The sequence below is a fragment of the Lynx rufus genome, unplaced genomic scaffold (assembly GCF_022079265.1).
Source record: "Lynx rufus isolate CCGP_SWC_20201006 ecotype Redwood Valley unplaced genomic scaffold, mLynRuf1.p SCAF_20, whole genome shotgun sequence".
NCBI lineage: Eukaryota > Metazoa > Chordata > Mammalia > Carnivora > Felidae > Lynx > Lynx rufus.
The window spans coordinates 1346400-1368931 of record NW_025814835.1 but is presented as its reverse complement, the minus strand read 5'-3'; positions in this window follow the sequence as shown (position 1 = coordinate 1368931).

Genomic DNA, 22532 nt, shown 5'->3' with positions numbered 1-22532 from the left:
CCAGGCCAGTGCGGGCTCTGGGGCCGGTAGCCGGAGACCCCCAGGGAGCCCCTGGGGGTATGGGGACCGCTCTGCCTGGCCTCGGCCTTCAGACCTCCACCTCCAAGGCCACGCCGGCCTCTGGGCACCCAGCGCTGCCCCCTCAAGCTCCCTGGAGGCCTGGATTCCAACGAAGACGTTTGTGTGAGAAAACGGAGGCCGACAAATTTGCAGTGTTCCTGGTCCAAGGAGGGATCTCGGAATCCCACACCCTCCCGTCCCTGACCCCGTGCAACTGTGGACCTGACTCTGTCCTTACGGAAGGCGCCTCCCACAGGCGGGTAAACGCTTTGGGGGGCGAGGGGCTGTCTGGGACCGGAGGGCGCGCCCTCCCCCCACCGGCCCTGGGTGCTGCCACACTGGGGGGTGCGGGTCGCCGTGGTGCCCAGGGGGCCCGGCCGGTGGGGACCGCACCCGCCCCGGCTGCCCAGCAGCGGACAAAGGGAACAAACGGGGCGGGGGGGGGGGGGGGAACTGGAAATACCTGAAGAGCACGGAGAGCAGGGTGAGGGGTAAGACGGATGGCTTGAATTTCCCAGCGATCACTGGGCGGCATGTGGGCGAGGCATTGATTGATGAAGCATTTAAGCCACCAATGTCACGTCACCCGCCTCGCTACAAACGGCTGCAGACGGGCCTCGGCGGCCGCGCTGTGGATGGAGCCTGGCCTCGCCACGAAACGCAAGAAAGACCTCCAGCCTTCGAGCCGCTCTCTTGCGGATGTCCGGTAACCACTTTCGACGGCCACTTTCCCACCAGTGTTTCACTTGAAACGTCGGTACTCCTCATGCGCCCAGATCCCAGCACGCGAGGGTTTACTGGGGGGGGGGGGGGGGTAACGTGCCCTGTGTGTTCAGTTCGCTTCTCCTCACTGCCCTGAAGTCCACACCACTATTTCAGGAGCTTAAAAAAGGTCACTTTGGGCTCCTTTTACACGTTGTAAGTGGCTAATGAACGTCAGAGACGCTCTCTGTCTTCAGATGTGGGCTCGTCGGCAGAGTCCCAGAGGGCACTGGTGGGGCCCACGAGCAGCGGACAGGCCAGTTTCACGGGAGAGCTGGCGTGTCCCACACAGACCAGAGCCGGAGGGGCTTTGGGAGGAGTGTCCGGGGGCCCTACGGAACGGAGCGTCCTTGCTCACTTGGAAGCCCTGGCGTCCTCACGTCACACGGCATCTGACAAACAGGTGCAGAGACCACAGAGGAAGAGCGGAGAGGCCGGACCCCCCAGGGGCCCCAGGCGCGGTGGGGGAGGCGGTCAGCTCTCGGGGAGCCCCCGCCAGGTGGGAGCCGCAGGGTCTCGTGACCCCAGGCACCCGTGCCCCGCTTCACCCTGTGCTGCGTGGAAAGGACCCGTCCGCCCTCCACGGCGTCTCCACCAGAAAAGCAGGGGGGCAGCCAACACAGGAGCGTTTTCCGGATTAGCGACGTCTCCTGGTGACCTTCCCTGCTGACCGGCCACCGCGGCGACTCAGCCGGGTAACGGCCCAGCGCCCGGGGCCCTGCTGCCTCTGAGCACACGCGGCCAGCCCGCACTGAAATCGGATCCCACAGCAAACGCGGGCCCCGCCGGCCCGAGCACGGCAGAGGATTTTGATGTCCCATTTCCTTTCTGAATCCATTAATATTTTACGAGACCACACAGAGGGCTCGTACTCTGCATGTTTCTTTCTCTCTCTCTCTCTCTTTAATCATGTAATGTGCTATCGAAGCGTGATACACTGACAAGGAAGGAAAACCAAAGTTTGCTTGGCTGGGGGTGTGGGGGGAGACCCACGTTTTGGAAATCACGACCCCGGTCCCCGAGCCGGAGGGTTCTGCGGCCGGGTCACTGGAACGGTCTTGGCCAGAAAGCCGCCGTCTCCTGCCCTAACATGGACCCGTGGATAAGGACACAACCCCCCGGGACCGCAGCTTCCCGGCACTGCCAGGGGCCACATGCGCCCACAACGGGGCCTTTCCTGACCGCACGGCCAGCTGCATGCTGGGCGGGTGAAGGACGCAGTGCCCGAGGCTACCACGAGTCCTCCCGTGAACCCCGGCCCCCCGCCCACACTCACCCAAGCCCCCAGCCCCCCTGCCCCGCGCTCGCCCCACCAAGCCCCCAGACCTCCTCCCTGTGTTCACCCACCAAGCCCCCAGCCCCCCGCCCGAGCTCGCCCCTGCACCTCCGTCAGGCTTGGGCGTTACTCAGATGGCTCCACACACAGTCGCGTGGGCACACTGCCCGCTTCCTCTTCATCACCGCTCACCTGTTTGTGCAGGAAATGTGAGGGATCATCCCCATGGTGCTACAGGCTTGCACACCACCCGGAGCTCCTTTATAGTTCAAGATCGCCGCCCTGCCCTCGCGCACCCCATCCGTGTTTCTGGGTGCTAGTGCTGCTGGGCAGTGAGGCGCGCTCTGCGGTGTAGACAGGTGAGACGGCCAGCGAGCTCAGCTCTGCAGTGTAGACAGGCAAGAGCATTCAGATTCCATTTAAAAGAACAAACGCCAGTTAAGCATTTTTCGTTTAAGATGGAAAACGAAACAACGCGGTGGGCTCCCAGCCCGTGGATAAGGACACGTCGTTTCCAGGAATCGTGGGCACTGCCGAGCTTCGGGGTCATCTGATCACAGGTCACCCCCTGATCGAGTCTGGTGTGAGGAGAAAGCAACCCGGCCAGCGGAGGGGGGAGGGGCTGGCCAGTCCCCAGCAACCCACGCCACGGGCTTTTTCCCTCGCTACTCTTTGCCAGCTGTACGTCTCACCCGTGAACTCAGAAACTGCAGCGATAGTCACAAGTGACAGAATTCAAGCACGGTAAGAATTCTACAGCCAGAGCACAAGGACAGCAGCGCACAGGGCTCCCACAGAGCTCCCGGACCGCAGGCAGGGTCAGAACTCCCGCCGGTGCCGCAACGAGCCAGGCTTCGCGATGCTCTGATGTGGTTTTCAGCTGAACGTGAGCTGAGTGGGGTCTAGGCACCTCCCGCGTAGGAGAGGAAGTGCTCTGACATTCCAGAAGGCGGGAACTTCCCCCCCTGCACGCAGTTCAAGCAGGAGCCCTGGTGCTGATACAGGTACACTCGCTCAGTGTCCGCTCTCCACGACGCTCCCCCGCCCCCCCCCCCCCACCCCGTCGGAAGCAGTTGCAAACTCGGGCCAATTCTCACTTGCCTCTTGTGGCGGAAAATGTCCGTTGCCCAACCAACATCCACTTCCTCTCTCTTTCCTGATTTTATTTGGCATGGCAATATGCCCAGCCTAATATTTTATCTCCGGCCTCTCTTGCACCTGAGTAGGAATTTCCAGTAAGATGTAATTTTCAGTCATTTGTAGAATTTCTCAAAAAAGAATTTACTTAACTGGGGTTCATTCCCCTTTTGCTTTTCTCTAAATCTTTCTCTTCTGAACTGGGATATAAAAGTGACGGCCGGAAATCAGCAACCATCTTGTGAACAGGAGGCAACGTGGAAGATGGAAGGCAAGTGTGTGTAAAGGGTGACAGAACAGAATGATAAAAGCATCCTGCGATATCATGGGCCCACCACACCGGCCTTGAACTGCCCATCCACAGAAAAACAAATCCTTAATTTACTTCACCCGTGGTTATTTCGGGTCTCTGCTATTCTGCGACAGCCAATTCTACAATTTCTAAATGGCACATTGTATTTTTTAATCTCAGGAAGACAATGGACATAAAATTTTGTATTCTATCATAATCATCATAAAGCTGTAGGTAAACCAAACTACAACATCTCATTATGTCAGGGCTATTTCAAGCTAATGTAATATTAGATACCAGTGGGTTAATTTATCTCTCGTCCTAATTAGTAGCTATGTTTTTAAATAGGGTCTCCCGGAGTAATGACTTTACCTACAGCAGTGAAATTTGATAACCCGGCAGGCTAATGAGAGAGAGATTTGGGCTTGTGAGTAATTAAGGCCTCATTAAGTGGCAGTGTGTGGACAGCCACCTTTGCCGTCTGTGTGTTGGGCCGGCCTCGGGAGGGGCATCCTGCCCCTAACACGAGATGCCCCGATGCGGCTAGGCAGCGAGACGCGGTGTGACTGGCGGACGACAGCCCGTGGAGAACAGAAGTGTGGACGCGGAGGGTACTGGAGTCTGAGAAGCCATGCTTCCTTTCTCCAGTTCTCACTGTCTGCCCAAGAGTTCCGGCCGCAAATTAATGGAGCCCTATTAGTATTTTTTCCCAGTCGTGATTAACAAACACGAGACAAGCTTCTGAGTCCGCCGGACATAGATGCTCTGCAGCTCCCGTCGGGAAGACGGTACGGACGCAGAGCGCTGGCACAGAGCTTGGTGGCTGATGAAGGAGGGTCGGTGCTGGAGCAGGGGAGTGGTTTTCTGCCCCCCGTGAAGTGTGCTGGCAGAGAACCGAGAGTGTTGTCCCCCTGTAATCGTCACACGGGTTTGACGTTGACAAGGGCCACGGCAAGCGTTCCCAGTCCAGAACCCTTGGGAACCTTTCAAATGTCTGGCATCCACGTGTTAAAGAAAACATTCTCGTAGCGGAATTTGTTTATAAGTTATGAGTGAGACATTGACAAAGCTTTCTGTTGACCAGCCCGGCGCTCGGTAACCAATAACAAAGGCTTAGAACGCAGTTTATGATCTTAGCAGCTGTTTACAAGTTCAAGGGGGAAAATAAAGCCGATCTAAATAGTCACTTTTCCTGCTCTCTGCAGAAACAGGTACCGTATCTGTTCCTAATTTGCAGGGTAACCAGCTGACTCACCACGGAAATGTGATATCAGTGTAAACAACCCAGCATCATAATCAATGCAGCGGGGAACGCCCTCCGGGGGGTCACCGCTGAGGGGCCAGGGTCGGCACGGGCAGAAACGCGGGATGTGGGGCAGAAAATGGAGAGGGAGTCGGGGGAGGGGAGTGGTGGGGGGCCAAGGGGGAACGGGGGCAGGGACGTGGGGGAGAACTTGAGGGGCTGTGGGGGGAAGGGTGGGGCGTGTGGCGGGACACATAGGGAGGGATGTGGGGGGTGGGGGAAGGGCCGCCCCACAGCCCCCTCGGCGCCTGGTGGCCGGGGGCTCACCCCGACAAAGCAGCAGTGACCGTCCTGTAGCACAGGCCCTCCCGATAAGTGGTCAGTGGCAGAAATCGCTGGCCTGAGGAACAGTTTCCTTGGCAAACGATCTGGCAGCAATCTCACTACTAGACGTTCTAACAGAATTTAGAGAAACCTGTGAGGTTCAAAAGGAGGTAGAAATTCTATTAGCAAGTGTCTGTGTGCCTGAAAGCAGGGACGGTAACCACAGTGAAAAGTATATCTGACCTTTCAGGGCTGACAAAGCCAGCGTGCTGTTTGACGGCGATAGCTACATAACTCACTTCCCACAGCTCCTGAGACGCGGGGAGCGCGGTGCTCCCGCACGTAGGGACGGGAGGCAGGAGCGACGGGAGAGCCTCATTTCTTAGTGCAATCTCCACACAGCTGGGGGTTCCTCAAATATTTTGAAGTGTTTTGATCGTTTAAAAAGATTGAAAGCATTATTTTCCTTCAAATTCTGACAAAACGATGCCACCAAATTAACTAGGTGCTCCAAATTACATATTATGTCATTAATTCCTCATATAGATTATATTTTAACGGCGATCCCCTGAACGATCCTTGCGTGCGAGAATCTTCTGCTTCCAAAATTCTCCGGTAATATGTCCTGCTGAGGAATCGGTATTATCTTTGCTTCTAAACTTCCATCTGTCGGGATCTTCACCCAACTAAGTGTGGATTAATTACAACCGTAATTCCACATTAACCTCGCAGTTAAAATAAACGTCATAGCACCTTTCACACCCTAATTCGTGCTCCAGGTGTGAAAGTTTATTGTTCCTCAAAATGAGGCAGGAGAGGAAGGTGGGAGCCAGGACAGATCCACACAATGTCCATGATTTCCATCTTGGACGACACAGACACCAGGAAAGTGGCCCAATGGCAGAGGTGACTCTTAGGGAGAGGGGAGCAGGGGAGCGGCATCGCCCAAGAGGGGGCAGGTTCTGAGATGGTGCAGGCCGGGCAGCACCGAGGGTTCCAGCCAGCTCCCTGGGGCAGGTCCCGGGAAGTGGCCCCAGGAATGAGAATCCAGGTTCTTGGTTTGTCTGGGCTTGGGAGCCAGGACTCTGAGCTTTGACAGGGGAAGCCAGTGTGTGTGCCCGCACTCTGCCTTCACACAGCACTGGCTGCAGTGCACCTGCTACGCTGGGGACCAGGGCAGAGGCCCAGGACGGGACCTTCCGTGGCCAGCGGGCTGTCTGGGCCACTGGCATCAGCCTTGTGCACCAAGCCCAGGGGGTGACTGCCCCACTGTGGGCCCTCCGCAAGCACCTGCTGAATGGGTGACGGGGTACGGAGTTCGAGGGGAAACGTGCCTCGGGGCACAGGCACTCTGGCCCCAGTGACAGAGAACAGGCGTCTTGGGAGCTCTGTGTGCCCCGCACTCCTGATGCAGAACTTGTGGCTCAGGTCACCATCCTGCTGGAGTTGGGACCCAGCTAAAGATAGGCACCGAGTCTCCATAGACCTCTGCCGCTGTCAGCAGGTGGCTTGTTCTGGGTCAAGTGCAGCCAGATGCAAAGAGGCGCAGAGGTGGGCAGAGTTCCGGGCGGAGGGGAACCTCAGAGTCCGTGCAGGAGACTCACGTGCACGTGGTCTCGCACACGCCCCCTCTGCCTTTGAAATGGGCTCCTTTCTGGCACAAAAACAGACACTCAGATCAAGGGAACAAAATAGAGAACCCAGAAATGGACCCACAAATGTACGGCCAACTAATCTTTGACAAACCAGGAAAGAATATCCAATGGAATAAAGACAGTCTCTTCGGCAAGTGGTGCTGGGAAAACTGGGCAGCAACATGCAAAAGAATGAACCTGGACCACTTTCTTACACCAGACACAAAAATAAACTCAAAATGGACGAAAGACCTCAATGTAAGACATCAAAATCCTTGAGGAGAAAGCAGGAAAAAACCTCTTTGATCTTGGCTGCAGCAACTTCTTACTCAACACGTCTCCAGAGGTAAGGGAAACAAAAGAAAAAATGAACTACTGGGACCTCATCAAAATAAAAAGCTTCTGGACAGTGAAGGAAACAATCAGCAAAACTTGGCAACCGATGGAATGGGAGAAGATATTTGCAAATGACATACCAGATAAAGTGTTAGTATCCAAAATCTATAAAGAACTTATCAAACTCAACACCCAAAAAACAAATAATCCAGTGAAGAAATGGGCAAAAGACATGAATAGACACTTCTCCAAAGAAGACATCCAGATGGCCAACCGACACATGAAAAGATGCTCAACATCACTCATCATCCGGGAAATACAAATCAAAACCACAATGAGATACCACCTCATACCTGTCAGAGTGGCTAAATTAACAACTCAGGCAACAAAAGATGTTGGCGAGGATGCAGAGAAAGAGGATCTCTTTTGCACTGCTGGTGGGAATGCAGACTGGTGCAGCCACTCTGGAAAACAGTCTGGAGGTTCCTCAAAAAATTAAAAATAGAACTACCCTATGACCCAGCAATTACACTACAAGGTATTTACCCAAGGGATACAGGTGTGCTGTTTCGAAGGGGCGCATGCACCCCAGTGTTTATAGCAGCACTATCAACAATAGCCAAAGTATGGAAAGAGCCCAAGTGTCCATCGCTGGATGAATGGATAAAGAAGATGTTATACACACACGTGCACACACACACACACACACACACTGGAGTATTACTTGGCAGTCAAAAAGAATGAAATCTTGCCATTTGCAACTACGTGGATGGAACTAGAGGGTGTTATGCTAAGTGAAATTAATCAGAGAAAGACAAATATCATATGACTTCATTCATGTAAGGATTAAGACACAGAACAGATGAACACAAGGGAAGGGAAGCAAAAATAATATAAAAACAGGGAGGGGGACAAAACAGAAGAGACTCATAAATATGGAGAACAAACTGAGGGTTACTGGAGGGGTTGTGGGAGGGGAGGATGGGCTAAATGGGTAAGGGGCATTAAGGAAACTACTCCTGAAATCATTGTTGTACAATAAGCTAATTTGGATGTAAATTTAAAAAATGAAATTAAAATTAAAGTAAATAAATAAAGTATACTGGTGCAAAAAAAAAAAAAGAAGAGAAAAAGAAATGGGCCCCTTTCCATGGTTGTCTACACGGACAGTGTCAGATAAACGAGAAGGTCCTATTCCGTAACAACTTGCCAATTAGACACAAAACCTATAAAAGCCGGTTTTGGGTCCAATATGGGAATCCTCCCTGTGGTTTAAAGAAAGAATTCTAGGGGCACCTGGGTGGCTCAGTCGGTTGGGCGTCCAACTTCGGCTCAGGTCATGATCTCACCGGTCGCGAGTTTGAACCTCGCGTGGGGCTCTGTGCTAAAAGCTCAGAGCCTGGAGCCTGCTTTAGATTCTGTGTCTCCCTCTCTCTGTTCCTCACCCACTCATGCTGTGTGTGTGTCTCTCTCTCAAAAACAAAAAACAAAAAAAAAAAACATTTTTATAAATGAATTAAATAAAAAAATAGATAATAAAAAAATCCCAGAGGAATGGTCCTGGATCTGGCGGGTCGGTAGGGTCGTGTTGCCTTCTCCTCAAATAGAGCCAAACCCAAGACTCCCTGGACCCTGTGCGCGGGAACCAGGTGGCTCAGCCCCAGCTCCCCAGTCACCACCTGCCCTCCGTCCTGGAGTGTCTGCTCCTGGGGAGCCCGCCTGCCCTCTGGCTCCCTGTCTGCTTCCTCCCCTGCCCCCTCGTCACGGAAAGTTGAACTTCTCTGTCTCTACACCACCTCCCCCGTGTAACAGACAAAAAAGCTTGACCATAAATGGAACACTTTTCTAAAGTCATACGTTACACATTCAGGGAAGAACTCTGTCGAGAAGGAACTATTTCAAGAGGAAGTTGAAAGCAGCAGAAAGAACCCACCGCTGGGGGCGTTCGGGGGGCGTTTGGGGGGCGTGTGGCCACGGGGCTCCTGCACACCTGTCTGTGAGTTTAAGGACATGAAACCACCCGTGTCACCAAGCGAATTAGGTAGATTTGTGCCACTCCCCCGAGTACCTGAAGTCTGTAAATAATAGTAACGTGTTACATGGAGTCTTAGCTACCATATTTTCAACTGTGGTCAATACATTTTACATCCAATATAATCTGGGCTAAGAAAAGCGTAGCTGGTTTTCAAGTTGACAAGCCGATGTTTCAGAACCCTCAGGTTCTGAATCCACTAAACTCGCATTTACGTGCAGTGATTAGGCTCCTGTACTGGGAGGAAAGGTGGTGATTAGGTGCTCACGCTGGGAGGAAAGATGGTGATTAGGCTCTTACGCTGGGAGGAAAGGTGGCGTTTAGGCTCCTGTACTGGGAGGAAAGGTGGTGATTAGGTGCTTACACTGGGAGGAAAGGTGGCGTTTAGGCTCCTGTACTGGGAGGAAAGGTGGTGATTAGGTGCTTACGCTGGGAGGAAAGATGGTGATTAGGCTCTTACGCTGGGAGGAAAGGTGGCGTTTAGGCTCCTACACTGGGAGGAAAGGTGGCGTTCAATGCAGCATGTTGCAAGGCAAGGACGTAACTTTGCTGGAAGATGTCTGAGTCCCGGGTTCGAGTTCCAGGGGAGGAACTTAGCTCAGTAAATTCTTGCCCCGTGTTTCCAGCCCAGTAGCCACGGAAGACGTCTGGCTAAGAAGACGAGGAACATGACAAGTATTAACCCGTCCTCGGCGCCCGTGAGCCTCCTGGTCCCCACGGCCCGGGAGCACGTGAGCTCCATCCAGCACGGCCATGGCCCGGGGAGCCACACGGCCTCCGTCCAGCATGGCCGCGGCCCAGCTGGCCGACGTCGGACGGCACGCCCGCCTTCCTCTGTCCCCGGCCGCCTTCTCACTGGAGCTGCTCCAGCCCACCACCCTGCGAACGTCCCCAAGGGCTCCTCCCGGGTCCCTGTGACTGCACCTGGGAGACGGCACACGGAGCCACACCTCAGGGCGCCGGTGGCGAGACCACAGACTCTGACCACGCCGGCTCACGCAGGCCACGCTGCCCCTGGCGTCTCCCGGCCGGGGGGAATGCCCAGTGAGCGCCGGGCACGGGAGCCGTCGCTCTCGGGGCTTTCCAGACTGCTGCTTCCCTGTGACGTCACACGGAGCCTGCCCGGACGTGCCAGTGATGCTGGGGACAAGTGGCAGGTGGAGTCTGGCGTGGATCCCACAGCTGTGGATGGTGGGTCTGCTCACGAAGCCCCTCGGGGGGACCCACGGCTCTGGACGGGCCCCGTCTCATGTGGGAAGGGCTGCATCGGCCTGGGGGTCTCCGAGGGCCTGTCCCCTCTGTGTCCCGCCACCAGCATCCACGGGCCTTGTTTTCCGCTCTCTGGAGGGAGGAGGGGCTGCCGTCGTTTGGGAGCTGCAGCGTGGCCGGTGGCCCCACGCTGTAGCACTCACCGGCTCCCTACATCTCCTTGCATAGTAGACATGGTTTAAAGAGGGACCCAAGCCTCCGGCCACCACGAAGCCAGGAGTGCACGCAGCTGTCGGGCCATCACCCCGGCTGCGGCCCCACGAGCTTCAGGTGTCTGTGATCCGGGCCTTGAAGACTGAGCGCCTGGCCAGAATCCCACGCGCTCCTCCGGGCCCGACCCCAGGGCATCACAAGGGCATCCCCTCCTGCAGGCGCCCTGGGGAGCCGTCCCCCGTGCACAGGACTGGCCGCGGAGCAGCGGTGGGGGCCTCAGATACCCCCGCACTGGCCTGGGCTCTCGGGTCTGTGCCCCCCGGTGGCTCGTCCGGAGGCCCCCTTCCAGGGCTCAGCTGTCTCCGCCCCAGCTCGGTGCCTTCCGCAGCCCCCAGGCCCATAAGCAGGTTCCCCAGCAGGGAGAGTACCGCCATCTGGGCCGCGTCCAAGGACCCTCTCCCAACGGTGCTCCTGGGGACGTGGGACATCGGCCTCCCGCCTGCACCGTGGCAGCCGCCAAAGAGACACTGGAGGGTGTCTTTGCCTTCGTCCTCACTGACCTCCCAACACCCAGCAGCCCCCAGGCCTGTTCTCGGGGGTAGGCGCCACTCTCCTTAACTTCAGCACCTCCATGAGCAGGGGTCCCGATGTCCCCGCCCGGCTCCTGCGTGGCCTGCGGCCCGTGGCTCTTCCCTTAATCCCTCTTTGCTTGGCCGACTCCCTTGATCCGGCCTCACCCCTGCCTCGTGGAGGACAGGGCACCTGCGGAAGACCAGCTTGCCCCACGGAAACCTCCAGGCACGAGCGGGAGCCGCCAGGACACAGGGTGGCTTCCTTTTTCAACCTTTTTATTGGAGGACACTTTCAGTTTGCTTCATTTTTTTTGTGGTTGTTTCAAAAACGCTGGCATGAGTAGTAGATTGATGGCACAGGCCATCCATACCTCCCCCTGCCCGGTGGGGGGCACCCCGGATGACACCCCACAGGTGCAGACTGCTCCCCAGAGAGACCCTGGGTACCTCTTTACAATAAAAGTGAGCAGTGACACGACCACACGCGCACGGGACCTTTCTGTCCCACCTGTGCCGAGTGGTGAACGACCCCCCACCTAGTCCCCACGACACCCCCAGAGGCTGTTACTCTTGTTGACCCCATTAGACCTAAGAAACAACACAGCAGGGTCATTAACCTGCCAAGGTGACAACTCGGCGAGATGTCAGGACAGGCCTCGCCTTCGGGTCAGTTCTTACCTGCCACACTGAGCCTGAGCCGAGTCTAAGAAACATGGGTCTTCAGGAGTCAGATCCAAGGTCAGACTCTCCGCATCGTGCTGCGTGTGTGGTGCAGAGGTGAAGAGGGGCCCTTCCTATTGTAGGAGCTCAGCACCCACCCCTGGCGCTCCCTGCAGACAGGACGCTGGGGGTTACTGGGACTCAGCACCGAGTATGGGCAAGGCCACCAATGGGAGCAGATATGGCAGCGGGGACGAGAGAAAAAGAAAGAGTGTGGCTTCCTAGACCACAGCTATGAGACCGTGGCCCTTGAGACCGCAGCCCCGAGATCATGGTCCTGAGACCACAGTCCTGAGACCACAACCCTGAGACCACAGCTGTGAGACCACAGCCCTGAGACCACAGTCCTGAGACTAATCCTAAGACCACGGTCCTGAGGCCACAGCTGTGAGACCACAGTCCTGAGACTGTGGCCCTGAGAGCCCAGTTCTGAGACCACTGTCCTGAGACCATGGCCCTGAGGCCGCAGTTCTGAGACCACATCCATAAGACTCCTCTAAAAGGTACAGTAAGAACTGAAAGACAGGACTTGGCAAGGGGACTGAGGTCCTAGACTTGGCAGAGAGGTCTCAGTGCTGCCCCCTGCATTCATGTTTTTGTGGCCACGTTTGCTGATGGACAACAAGAGTCACCATTTCATTCTTATCCCCATGCCACCTGGTCAATGAAGAATCTTCCAGAAATTCTACCTGTAGGTTAAAACCACTTGGTAAGAGGTTCCCTCTTGGGATAAATTTATAGTATCAGGCGTATCAAAGCCTATTCCTTGGCAGACCATGAAAGATACAGTCTTCATTGCCCAACGTGCCCTAGGAACCAGTGTCCCTTCACCGGTGCTAACCCCTCCTCGACTTTTGTTCATTTTCTCCCTGGAATTAGAGAAGTGTGTGCTCATCGGTAAGAGGAACACCGTGGGAAACCTGCACAAGTTTGTCCCAGAAAGTCACAGTCGACCCAAAAGAATCCCTGAGTGTGCCGCCACACGTACCCGTACACATTTAGGAGGGCGCACCGAGAGGCCACGGAGGCACGAGGACTGTCTCCCCTGGACATCTGTCTGAACCTGACGCAAGACAGCCAGAGAGGTGGCAAGAGGCTGGGACTCTCGCCCCCTGGGCGCCCCGCCCCTTGCGTCAGACACCGAGCCCGCTGAGCACGGCCACCTCTCAGGGGGCACCCGGCAGTGCGCAAGGGGGGGGCGCGGGGCTTCTGCCCACTGCATGAAAGGGGTCTCCACGGGAGCTAGTGTGTGTGCAGGGCACGGGCACCAGGGCGTTTTAGGTATGGATTCGTTTCCTGCGGGCGTTTCTCTGTTGTTTGTCCGTCCCTCTCCGTGACATCTCCTCTGTCAACTCCACCGGGGGCGCGCTCCTCGCCTGCGGCCGGGAGGTGCGCCTTGGCGCCTTCGCCAAAGCAGAGACCCCGCCCGGAGCCCCGCGGTGTCAGATGTGACCCCCCCCCCACCCACAGCACCTCCCCGGGCCCGGCCTTCCGTGCGGAGTGGAACAGCCCGATTCTCGTGCCGGAAACCACGTAGCACATCATGGTGTGAGCAGAACGGCAGTCAACCTGGTTACGTGGTCATAACGGCTAGCACGCGCGAGGGGCTGTCCTGCGTGGCAGGCCCACAGGATCCGGCGGAACCTTCTCAGCGACCCCCCGCAGCGAGTGTTATCCCGCGGGTGTTGGAGAGTCCACGAGTGCCCACGGCCACACGGGGCCACACGGTCCGTCGCGTTTAAGACACACCCAACCGGGGTCCTGCCCGACTACCAGCCTGTGCGCTGGGCGCCACGGCGGATCCGCTCCACCCGACCGTGTCCACACTGGCGGAGCGTGGCAAGCCGGCTTCCAGGGGCAGCTCTTGCTCATCTGCCACGTGGCGCTTTGCACGCCCTCAAACGTCCCTGACGTCGGTGCGTTCTCAGGCACGCTCTGCACAACGGGACATGTCGGGGCGCACGGCAGGTGTTGGAGGCGGGACCGTGTCCCGCATCTTCTGTCTTGGCTCCGGTGCTGTGAGCGGAGCTTGGGGACACAGTTCCTGAAAGTGCACGCGCGAGAGGCCGCGTCGTTATTCTTCAGAAAAGCGCCGCCAAACAGTCCGTCCCGTGGGGTGAGGCTGGCGCTCTGTCTGCATGGTGCCGCTCGTAGAAGCTTAGAGTGGTTGGCAGCTGTTTGGGGCTCCGTCCCCTCATTTGTGCGACACCAGGCTGCCACTCCCAAGTCGCCAGTCAGCAGAGGACCCACCGCCCCCGTGTTTGCCACCAGAGCGCAAGACCGTGGCCGTGGCTGGCTTGCGGGGGAGCCGGGGCTGCTTCCTTGGACGCTCGGGGTCACGGGCTCCTGTCCGTGTCCCGTGAGGCTGACAGTGTCCACGCCCCCGAAGCTGTGTGCCGGCCCAGGAAAGGAGCCGGTTGTCACCCAGCCACGTGACCACATCTAGAAGAGAAGCAGCTTCTGCTCCGTCAGGTGCGCTCTCCCTGTCTGCCAGCTGATGAAACCCCTGAGGACGGGGCTCCTGTCACCGCCCCCCCCCCAACGGCTGCCTCCTGTCTCTAGATACACAGACGATGTCACAGCTCCTCCCGCCCCCGGACCCCGGCCGCGGGCAGACACGGCAGGGACATGCACCCTGGGCTGCCAATCCAGGGAGCAGAGAGGCAAGTTCTGGGCTCAAAGCCTGTTTGAACTCCGGTTCTCTCAGCAGGAGTGGGGTCTCCTGGCGGCAGCATGGGAAGCCTGACGTAGACTCCAACCTCACCGGGCGAGGCCGCGTCCCACAGACGAGTGAGTCCCAGGACGCTCCCACCTTCCCGCTTCTCCTCGAAGCGCACACGTCTGTGCACACGGATGGCTGGATGACGGCGCGTGCGGGCCGCATCTGAGCCCGTCTGCAGCACAAGGGATGCCCAGGGCCACCCCCACCGCAGTCACACCACACTGGCCCCTCACGGGCCAGAGCGTGTGGGCCCGGGAGCGTCTTCCCGGGCGGTTGAGACCAGGCCAGGTGGGACCTGATGCTTCTTCCAGAGCGAGGCTGATTTTTATTGATCCGCAAGGAATCTCACACCCCGGGCTGCTCTCTGAACAGACCGACAACCACTGAATACAACGTCCGAAGAGTCAGAGACGTCCTTCTACAAAGACAGTTTCTCAAATACCAATTCACGAATGACCGGGGAATAAGGAAATGGCATGTTTCAGCTGTTTCTGTTCAAAACGGGCTCTTTTGGGACACTCCTGTCTGGAAATCCCCCCGGGGAGGCTCTGAGGACACCTTAGAACCGGGACCCCCGGGGTCAGCAGCTGACCACGGGACCCCGGGACCTGACTGGTCCCTCCTCACGAGCTCCCGGATGGACCGTGCCTCGAGACCGAGGCTCGGTCGCGAGGAGGCCGGGAAGAAGGGCAAACCCAGAGCTGCCTCGGTTTGGCCCGGAGTGGCCACCGCCTGGCTCCTGGCGCCCTGAGCGCAGCCTGGGGAGACGGGACCCACGTGCCAAGTTTCACGGGCCCCCTGGGGGCTGGGGGTGCGGACCCGAGCACAGCACGCAGACCCCCGCTCTGCGGGAGCTTCACTCCGTGGAGGAAGACAGACACCCCCCCCACACACACACGTGCACGGTGTGTCGGCCAATGTCAAGCGCCGGGGCAGGACCGGGGAGTAGGAGCGCAGCTGGGAGGGGAGGTGTGAGAGCGCAGAGCGGGGGCTGAGGGAGAGCGGGACCACCTGCCCCGCTTTGCCGGGGACTTTCCCGGCTGGGCCCGAAGCCCCACGTCCCGGGAAGCCCGGCCCCAGCCAGCTGCCAGGGAAGGCGGCTCTCGATGGAGAACAGGCCCTGGTGCCCGGGGGTCGGGCCCTGAGCAGTCCTGCCCGACAAGCTCACGGTAGCTCGCTCTTTATTCATCGCCGCTTCTGGAACGCCCCTGCCCCCCCCCCCCCCGCTCCCCCGCCAACGTCTTCGACTGCAGACACGCACAGGGCCTGACGGGCTGCCCAGTCGAGCCCCGCCGAGCGGGCTCGGAGGCCCCGGGGAGACGCTGGGCCCGCGGAACCGCTGTTGACCCAGAGGATGAGTGGAGTCCGCATCTCAGCCGGGAGCCCCAGGGACCGGAGAGGCCTCGGTGAGCCTCTGACGCCCTCCAGGGCCCATCTGGGGAGAGGACGGCATCGCAGCCCCAGGGGACATCCGGGGGCGGCCCCGTCGGTGGCTAGCCCGCCAGCTGCCCTTTCCCATCGTCGCCCCCTCGGCCCGTAGACAGCTTTTCTCCCTCGGGGCCCGTGCCCTGCAGCCCGGTCAGTAACGCCCGCCCCCAGAATGATCCCTGGCCCCGGAGCCGGATCAGCGAGAGGGGCGCGGCCAAGGCCCGGCCCAACCTCAACCCAGCTCCGGGAGACCGCGTCCCCGCTGTGACCGCGCTGGTCCTCACCGACCCTTCGCTGCTCAGACCCGCGTCCCCTCCCCCCTGCACGGGCTCTTCCTGCCCCAGAGCCCCATCCCCATTTTCCACCTGTGTCCGGTCGGCTCATGACCCTGCATCGTTGGCTCCCCCTCGCTGCCCCTGCTGGACCCCAAAGTCCTCTTAGAACGGAAATCCCGCTCTCTGCAACCATCCTTCTCCCAGGGACGGAAAGCAAAGTCTGGAGGCTCTGCCCTCGAGCCCGTCCTCCCGCAGGCCGGGCTGGTGTGATGCTTCCAAGGAAACCCACATGTGCACGTGAGCCACGCATCCCTGGAGGGGACCAGACCAGGGGCCCCTCACACAGAGATCCAGCCCCACCCAGGCTGTGTCTCCCTGTGGGCACTGGGGCTCTATTCTGTGTGGAAGGCAGAAGTCCTTACCTCTACTAGGTGAAGAAAAAACACCATGGAAAAATGAAATGGTACCTCATGCTACTTAGTACATGTATCTCTAAGTTTTAAGTGCAACTTTTCTACAAGTTATTCTTCTCTCATTTCAAATCAAAAAAGCCCTATCTAGGGGCGCCTGGGTGGCTCAGGCGGTTAAGGGTCCAACTTCGGCTCAGGTCACGATCTCACGGTCCGTGAGTTCGAACCCCACGTCGGGCTCTGTGCTGACGGCTGAGAGCCTGGAACCTGCTTCGGATTCTGTGTCTCCCTCTCTCTCTGCCCCTCCCCCACTCGTGCTCGCTCTCTCTCTCTCTCTCTCTCTCACTCAAAAATAAACATTAAAAAAAAAAAAACTTAAAAAAAAAGTCCTGTATCTGCTTATATGTTTTTCCCTGTAATTCTATTCCAGATGCTTTATCAGGAATGCTTGATAAAAGAACAAAAATGTTTATGGCCCTTTTAACTACAAAGGGAAAATTCAAGAAGAGGAAAATGTTACAGAAATCATTATAAATCTGTTCAGGGAGAAATTTTGCGATAACTAGAAATGGTAATTATTTGGACTCTGCGGACATTTACTACCAGACTAAGACGTCCACATTATGCACACAGGGAGACACCAGCATTATTAAGCTCGGGATTAACCGGGATTATTTAGAATTTTTCTAAAGTGTTCCCTATCGATCTCTCGTTTATTTTACATTATGAAGAGGGAGATTAGTGTTCTTTTTCTCGTTGTGTTGAGTTTGTATTTTATTTTCGAGAATTAAACATAATGGAGAATTAAAACTCAAACGTGTTACCTTCCACATATTTGTGTTAATAGCAGAATTAAGAAAACGGGTACTGCCCTGTGCACACTGGATACTATCTGGGCACGCTGGATACTGTGTGTGCAAACTGGAGGTCATAGTGCACCCTGGATGCTGCCCTGTCCTTATTAGATACTATGCAACACCTACTGAATATTCACCAAGATGTAAAACTAGAAACTATGACTTTACAGCTTTTATAAGAACTGGGAGAAAATATTCGCAAATTATGTATCCGGTACAGAACTTGTACCCTGAATAAAGACCTCCCAAGTCAATATTAAGAAAAGAAGCGACCCAATTTTTTAAATGGGCAAGATATTTCAACGGGCACTTCGCCCCAGGTGACGCACAATGCTCAGCATCGCCGGTCATCAGGGGGTGCAAACGTGCACAATGAGGCACAATGACAGAGCTCTGGAACAGCTAAACTTAAGACAGTTGTGCTAAGCGCTGCTGAGGGTAAGGAGAAAATGGCGTTCTCCCGCATCGTCGACGGAAACGTAAAACGTGCACCGTTCTCGGAAAACGCTTTGGTGGCGCTCTAAGAAGCTGAACATCCAGCCACATGCGATCTGGTTCCTCCACCGCAGGTACCCACCCAAGAGAAGTGAGAACATATGTCCAGACAAAGACTCGCACACAGATGTTCATTTCCATTTTTATTTGTAACAGCCAAGGTAGCCATCGGCGGGTGACGGGAGAGGCAGACGGGCCCATCCACGCGGTAGGACGTTGCCCTGCAGTGGCACCGAGCTGTGGGGATGTGCCACCGCACGGATGAGCCGCAAAATAATCTTGCTGAATAAAAACCAGACCCCCCCCCAAAGTGCACACTTTCTAATTCCATTCGCGTAGAATTAAAGGGCGTGAAAACTAACGTGTCCACATCTTTGGGTCAAGAGTCACTTGGGGATGAGAGTCGGGAATGGAGGGGTCAGAGGGGTCTGGTTTGCAAAGGGCCAGAAGGAAACTTGCAGATGACCAGACGCGTTCATTGTCTTGATTGCGACGATAGCTTCACAGACATGCTTATGACAAAATTTACCAAATTACACGCTTTTAATATGTCATTTAATGTCAATTATACCTCAGGAAAGCTATTTTTAAAAGGAGCTTATCTGTTAGAAGAAGGGCTTCACACAGGAACGAGGAGAAAATACGAGGCAGGGGTCTACGCACCAGCTCCAAGAGCCACTATGCCGGCATGGTGACGGGGTCCCCACTGCCCACAGCCTGCGTGTGAGCCGCGACGCTCGGGGAGACTTTCATCGCCTTACAAAAACATCCTCATGGACTCTTGCCTCTTACGGTTACCCCGCCAACACCGATGGGCACCTTACTGTGTTTTCCATAACACTGCTTCGTCTATACCTCCTCCTGAGCCTTTTGGTAATTGATGGGAGGAACCATGTCCACTCCTTTGGTCTCCTTCTGCTGCTAAGAAGAATAAGCTTCAAGTGGCTGATGCGTCCAGAACACAAAACAATGATAACAAGTGTAATTAACAACTGATATTAATAAAACCTCTTCTAAGCAGCTGGACACATGGAAAATGTGTTTGCCGGGGCTGGGGTGGGGGGACAAAAAGGAAGCCAGAGACGGAAAGAGACAAAGGACGTGACCTTCTGCCACGAAAGACGTGGACTCTGAGTGTAGCGGGCCACCAGAGAAGTGTGGCCACCCGCACTCCAAGGAATGGCAGCACTTGGGGACAAAGCCGCGTCTGGCATCACGGAAACAAGACGGCCGGCAGGTGGGGAGAGTGAGGTGGCCTCTGTGTAGACACAGCCTGACTCCACGGGGCCAACCCCACGGTACCAGGACCGCTGTGCCCACGCACCACCAGGAAGGGACACACACAACACGTGCCGGGTGGCCCAGGGGAGGCCCCGGCACGGGCAAAACGGGCACAGATGGCTGTCTGAGCTCACGGAGGCACGCACGTGTCCATCCTGCGCGGCAAGACTCTACCTCGTGGGTGTGCGGAACCGGGTCCTGCACGAGGAACAGAGACCGCGCAGGGGCCGCGAGCAGGGGTCACCCCTGTGAAGCCACAAAGCTGCTCACGTCGGGGACCTTGGAGGACGGAGCCTGGGTTGGGGGCTGCGTCCGGGCACTCTGAACATGCAGCAGCATCGGAGGGGTCCCCGGGAGTCACAGGGAAGACAGAAAGCTGTCCCCGAGTGTCCTGGGGCCCGGCCTCTCCAGCGCCCTCGGCCCGGTTACGTGGACCCGCACCTCTGCGAGCCCCTCAGCCGTTCTCCTGCCTCGGCCGGCCCTCAGCCGACCGCCCAGGACTCCCCTCCAGACGCCGCCCCACCGGCTGTTACCTGCCAGTCTTCTCGCCGTTCTGCACCTCACCTGGGTCGCCTGGGTGACCGGGACCTGCTCCGGGCCACCCGACACCACAGGAGCGGCCCGGGCAGCTCAGGCAGCGGTCCGTGGGCACGTGTGCTGGGCTCGCCCTGGGCCAGGTGGTGGCGCTGCTGTCTTGAGGCTTCTCCGGCCACCTGCACGGGGCCTGTGGGGCTCAGCCGGGAGCTGGTCCTCGGAGCTCACCTGGCCGCCCCTCGCTGCCCGGAGCCCACGCGCGGTGTGGACGGAGCGCGCCGTGGGGTCAGCAGAGCCCAGTCCCTCAGGGCCCCCCGTCCGTACAGCGGAAGTGGCATACCCGGGGGCAGGTCCGGCCACACCGCAGGCCTGAGCCCCCCACCCCCGCAGGACGGACACACCCACTAGCGAGGCGTGGGGAAACTCTGTGCTGACTTAAAGCACCTCCTGTGCGTCTGGTTTTTCCAGTTCTTCCATGAAAAACGTTTTCAAAAGCCAGAACGGTGCCGAGCTCAGCTGAGGCCGGCAGAGAGTCGCCGGGTCCTCCGGCTCTGATGGAAGCCTGTTCTCCTGTTTCCCGGGAAAGCCTGCCCGCCCGGCTCAGGCGGGACAGCGACGTCCCCACTGTGTGGCTGACACACTGCCTGAGTCTTCACCCGTCTGGTTCCTCCTGCCCAGAGTGTCCCCGGCATCCTTCCTGGTGCCCGCAGCGGCACATTCCTTCTCCCGGAGCTCCGTCACCGCGAGCCGGGAGGCTCCCTCCTTCCTGCAGGCCACGGGCACCGCGTCCCCGCCCCGGCGCTGGGTCCGCGAGCTTCCGTCCGTTGGCATCGGACAGCAAAGCAGCCAACCCTTTCCGTCCGGTTCAGTGATGTCATTCGTCATCGGGCGACGTGGACTGCGGTCACGAGGGTCCTTCCTGTCACCGTCCACACGGTTACAGGAATTAGCGCCCCGAAATGAAGGCACAGAGAAATACTCTTTAGACGTGGCTTTACCTTGAGGGACGCAGACCACAGTGAACACGCACGGGTCCGAGCTGAACCGCGAGTCTGCGTGGTGTCTGTGGTGACAGTCTGTGTTAACGGCACCCAGAGAGCTGGTCCCCTTCACAGCTCGCCCTGAACTTGCCAGCCAGTCCGGGAGGTGCTCGGTTCCCCGGATGGAGACTGAGGCAGGAACGCCAGCCCTCGGCGCTGTGCTGTCTCGCCGTGTCTCACTACTGTCCCACTACTCACGCCGTGGCCCTGGGCAAACCCCTCAGCCCTCCCGGGCCTCTGTTTCTGCAAACGGAGACCAACATCGGCCCCGCCTGCCGAAGGCTGTTTAACAGGCGGCGTGCGATACCTGAGGAAGATCCCGGGGAAAACTGGTGCTTTACTTTACTTAAACCCTTGTGTTTAAACGTCAGCTGTCGGGACCTGGTCACCGCTCTTCCTGGGGGAGGGGCTGAGGTGTCAATGACAGAAGAAAAGGGTATGAACTAGGTTTACCCTGTGACTTCTGGGGCTGAGAGCTGCAAAATCTATTTTCGCCAAGTGTTTCGGTATCGCTCCCGAATGACAGCGGCCACGCCTGTGCCGTGGACAAGCCACCATGTGTGTTCGCCTCCATTTCCACTTTTTAATTCCCGTGCAATTGCGGAAACGATTAAAACGTTCCAAGAGCCACCGTCGTAACCAGCTGCAACAGTTCTCCCCGCGCCTGGGAGAAGCGCCCTTGTCGCCTGTGTCCTGACCGCGCTGCAGACCCGGGACAGACCCTGCACTCTCCAAGCCCGGAAGGCAGGCGCTCGTGTGTGTGCTGGCTTGCTTGCTCCCGGGGCGCCCTGCGGGCCGTGACGCCTGGGGAAGAGCGCGACTGAAGGTGCCGCTCGGCGGGTGTTCCGAGTCATCCGGGCCGTCAGTCACAGTCTGTCGTCCCCGTCCTCATGGACCGCAGCGAGGAGGGCCCAGCGGGCTGCACGCGGTCTCACGGCCAGCAACCCAGAGGCGGGGGTCGGCACCAGCTCAGCAGATGCTCCGAGGGGGACCCGGCCGTGTTTCAACCAGGACAGGAGGACAGGAGCTGAAGTGGAAAGCCACGCCCATGATGCGGGGCCCATGAAGATGCGCAGGCTCCCTTCTGGGGCCAGGGGAGCCACGGAGAGTCTCAGAGCCCAGTGGCATCACAACTGTCCTTCAGGACCTGTCTGGCCAGAGTGCCGACGGGGTGCAGAGGACAGACGGGGGCACAGACCGGAGGGGCCGCAGTGGAGCGATGGGAAGAAGGAAGGAGGGACTGAGAACAGATACCCCACATCTCCTTTCTGCCTTTTTTCTTTAGGAGCTAGTCCGTGGTGCCACTGGGACTCGGTGTGAAGGTTCCCGGGGGTGGAGGGCTTCCAGCACCACCAGTGTTTCTCGGGAAAGCCTCCGGAGCTGTGCGTCCGTTGGTGCACACGGGTGCGCCGGCCAGGTCTCCAGACACTCCGCGTGTCGCCCACGTCAACTCTGCGGGGGCCTTGGGGCAGTTGCAAGCGTCCGCGGCATTTCTCCGCGGTCGGTCGAGAGTTCTCCAGGTTCGAAACCTCCAAATACGTCTGGGGGGTTTCGTTGTTGTTTCCAGTCGAGGAAATAAAATGGGAAATGCGATGTCGGATTATAAACAAGAAAACTTCTGGGGCTTATTTCTCTCCAGACGCGTCCTTCTCCCCCTTCCCTGCTTCCCGAGGTCGTAGA